A 4,738-nucleotide genomic window follows, 5' to 3' on the forward strand; every position below is an offset into this window, starting at 1 on the left:
CGAGATCGAATCTCACTATAGCCTAGATGGCCGACTTCGTTTATGTGTTACCGTTCTTGATGCTTAAATAGGTAATTGTTTATTAGCGAGTTCATTAACTGTTTATTTATTTAAAGTCAACCGTTTTGTTTAATATTATTAATGGCACATTACAACATGAATTTGCTACATTCCCGTAGAGCCGCTGCACGACAAAGCTGATGAGGGAAGATTAGCTGATCGCGTCAGAAAATGAAAATAATGAAGCTCGTCTTTAATCTGCCAAATTATTGTTTTGTGAATCATTCATGAAATTGAGATGACACTGATACCCGGCCATAGCAACGGAAGAAATTTTTCAAAACAGATCCATACATTGAACAAATCAGAAAAGACTGATTTTGTAATTGGCACAAAATGACAGACTAACTAAATAGCCTATTGCTTTCAATATAAAAACAAATGAAAATGTAAAACACTAAAATTAATTAAGTTTGAAACCCCATCGCACATTTCAAGGTTTAAATAAAGTGTCGGGACAGTTTATTCATTTAAACAGGGTTGCATTGATTTCAGAGTTTATTTCCTTTGCGATCCAAAATAAGAAACACAGAATCTTATTCTTGCAACATTTTAAATCTGTATTGCCAAAGAAATTGCAGCTAAATTAAACAATTAAAACAGTACTAAACGATAATAGTCCTAAACGACATAGGCTACATTAAGAACATGCGTTTTTCTTTGCCTCTCGCACTGGATCTCTTTTTGGCAAGTTAATTTTGTCTCCCTCCCTCCAAAAAAAAAAAAAAAACTGTAACAAATTATTTAGCCTTTGTTACTTCAAAGACACAGCATGCCTTATTGAATTCACCTTACAATAAAACGAGGTTGATCGCGAATTATGAGCTCTGTATCTGCTGTGGCATGAACGCGTTTCGTCGACAGTTCATGTTTAGATAATGCCAGATTGTTGACAATCATGCATAGCCAGCCTACACACTGCTCAAACATTCTAAAACTCTACAAAACCAGAAGAAACAACTGGATTGAACACTTTAATATAAATTTTGTGTGAAAAAACTTTAAATACAAAAAAAATAAACTACAATAGGCCTATTTATAATTTAATAAGATATAGGGCCTTGGACACATCGAGAGATTTATCCTTAAAAGAGTTTAGCCTTTGCCTGCTCATCAGACTATCCGACATCTCCATATGAAAGAGGAACGTTAACACCTTTTGTCCTGCGCGCACGATAACTGCGACCACTGTCCCTCCAAACCCCCCACAGGCTCTGAGACTGACTTAGAGAAGTCGCAATTCACACTTAAACCGCTCTATAAAGTGTTGATAATGAAGGAATTAAATAATGTAAGCTACATGTAGTGATATTTCTGTCATGAAACTTTATTACTAAATATATCATTTCAATAATTCGTTCAATTTCAATAAGTTTTTCTTTTTCTTTTTTATTCAAATAAATCTCGAACCACAGTGCTTCGTGGTCCTGCTGTTAAACTAAATAACATTTATAGAATAATTATGAACTTACATGAAACAATATCGCAACATTTCGACAAAGAAATTATTTGATCTGTTTTTACATTTTAATTCAGGGCGATTTAGCCTGCATTTAATTAGAGCGAGATTTTCCCCGTCTTGTCCTTTCCTCATTGGGAAGGGCTCACATCATAGCTAAACATGTTTAAGTAGATGCTCTGTACCTCTCAGTTTCAGATGGAGTACATAATCAGAAAACATTTATTAAATATTTAGACATTTAAATGCTTTAGATAGCCTATAGCGATTTCTTATCGTGACTGAGCTGAGGCAAGTGGCTTTCGGTTCATTTTTGTGACGCGCAATTCCCGGAGACAGAGACGAGACGACAACTACATTTTTGTTGTTAGCCTAATATGAATACAACTTTACAGTTTTGAACGATTTAGTAGGCAAAAATACGGAGTAGCCTATTAACAGTGCCGCTGCTAGCCATTTTGGTGCCCTAAGCATAATTCCTTTATGATGTCCCCCCGCCCCCCCTAAAAAAAAAACATTTTCATTTAGTATTTTCATTTAGGGGGGCTAAGCCCCCAATGAGGGTATGATTTATAAAAAAATTAAAAAGCTAAAAAGTAACACTTTTAGATTATGGTCTAATGCTTATTATTAACTAGTTTCATTACCATGCAATGGCATGGTTTTATAATCACTGGGATCCCGAATTTGAGGCAGGTTAGTTAGGGGTGTTCGGGGGAAATTTTGGATTTTTCTGAACTACAGATGTGCATTTTAAGATGTTGTGAAGGCAAAAAAAAAAAAAAAATTCGATAACAACAGCTTTAAAACCATGTCAGTGGGCAGCTGATTATTTTCCTCTCCTCATCAGCATCACACTCTTTTTCTCTTTGTTTTTATCTTGCCCTGTCTCTTCCCCTCCTAAAGTTGGCTTTTTTAATTTACTAAAGGTTACAATTTGTATTTTATTCTCAATATGTACACATTCATTATAAATCCTGTGCCTAACATGATGAAAACGGCTTTGTTCATGTTTCTTGTCCCCTCACAATGACAGTAGCCTAAACTATTACACTAGGCTACATGTTACATAGGCCTATTTTCAGTTAAAAATGGCGAAATTAGACAAAACTATATTAGTTTGCCTAATTATTTTTTGTCATTCGTTTAACATTTATGACCTAAAAAAAACTGTCAAATAAAGTTGTTTAGCTACTTACATCTTATCTCGCACTTGACCGTACACTGAAGCGTAGAGTTGCACTGTTAAAATTCGCGCTCAGCGTCTGTGAACATAAAGCCCGCCTACTTTGATTTGATTGGTCATCTCAAATATTCTGACATTGACGAGCAGTGACAGACCAATGAGGCTCAGAAGAACACACACATGAACACACACACACACACACACACCCTGTCCTGTGTTTCTGACGTGCTCTCTGTCTCTGCTCGGCGCCGCTGCGGAATGAAGAGGAAGAACGCGCTGAATCTGATTATAACAAAAAGTTTGATGATTGGTTTTTCATTAGGCTATTTTTGGTGCCCCCTCAGCACTTGGTGCCCTACGCACAGCGCGTGATGCGCGTGGTGGGAGCGGCGGCGCTGCCTATTAACTTATTTTAGCTGTTATGAGAAAAATAAATCCAAGTGAAAGCGCCGACGCGTTTGTCGAACACTAATTCAACACGTCAGAAACCCGATTTTAGACCAATTTATAGCGACACTTGGTGTGGGTGGGCCAAAACACTTAATTATAAACTTCAATATTTCATTCAAAATAATCTCAAAACGCTTTGTGACATTTTGAAAAGACGTGGTGCATAAGGCCACTGGAACCACGAACGGACTGTAACTGAAACGCTGGTTTTGATTTTATTGTTTGTCGTTTAAACGTGCCTGTTGCATATCTTTATTTGATATATTTGTTATGGTCTATTGGTGAAGTAGCCTATAGCATTGATTACTGAGGAGGGAGGCGGTGTGGGGATTAAAATAATTCAGCAGAAGCATGTTTAGACCAGAAGGAAATCCCCGTCCCCCCTGGCAAACCTTGCTTAAAACCATGTTTTAAAACTCCATGTAGGGAATCCAAAATATATATAGGGCCTATAGTAGGCTATATATATATATATATATATATTTTTTTTTTTTTTTTTTACAGAACTGCTTTTGAAATGACGACTGGTATTATTATACAGATGTAAAGTCATTCTGGTGGATACTATTTGTTCCAGTGTAAAATGGAAATGCATGGAATTTTATTTTATAAATATAAGAGTTTTAGAACTAGACAAATTTCTCTGCATTAATAATAGGATATAAAATGCATTAATAGGTTAATATAAAATTTACAAAAGTCCAAGTTTGTTCGAGATTTGAACCCGTGTCATCTTAATGATCGAACCGTAAGTTCTACCACTCGGCCATGAATTTACTCACTGCAATGCCCAAACGTTTGTTTGTCCAGTGTGTTCGGTCACATTAGCGAGAAAACGTTTTATCGTTAGCCTATTGTAGACCTTTTACAGTTTTAAAAGATGATATTTTATCTGTATGACCGAAAATTACGGAGTAGGATAGCCTTTTAAGTTCTTTTAGCTGTTATGAGAAAAAATAAATTCAAGTGTAAGCGCCGCCGCGTTTGTCGACCTCTAGGCCTAATCCAACACGCCAGAATAAAACCCGATTTTAGAATAAGGCGTAGCGCCACTCTCTGTGCCAAAACACTTAATTATAAACTTCAATATTTCGTTCAAAACCATCTCAAAACGCTTTGTGACATTTTGAAAAGATGTGAATGTATTAAGCCAAGGCCACTAGGACCAGGGTCGTAACTGAAACGCGCTGTATGTTATCTCTCAATACAGGAGCAGAAGCGCCGGTTCAGATTGTATTGTTTGTTGTTTAAACGTGCGTGTTGCATATTTAAAAAAATATTTGAAATGGTCTATTGGTGAATTAGGCTTTGATTACTGTGTGGAGGGGGGAAATCCCCCACCAGCAAATCGCACGGTTACACAACCTCTTTCTGTAGCCACTAGCCTATAAAATCCCATGAAGTTTTTTTTTTCTATTTTTTTAACAGAACTTCTTTTGAAATTACGATTGGAATTATTATACAGATTGATATAAATTCAGTCAATCTGTTGGATGATAGCCTATTTGTTCATTTGTGTAAAACGGAAATTGTATTTTATAAATACCGTATTTATTCGGGATTTGAACCCGTGTCATCTAAAT

Source organism: Rhinichthys klamathensis, unplaced genomic scaffold, assembly GCF_029890125.1.
Source record: "Rhinichthys klamathensis goyatoka isolate OS25496 unplaced genomic scaffold, OSU_Roscu_1.1 h1tg000176l_1, whole genome shotgun sequence".
Taxonomy (NCBI): Eukaryota; Metazoa; Chordata; class Actinopteri; order Cypriniformes; family Leuciscidae; genus Rhinichthys; species Rhinichthys klamathensis.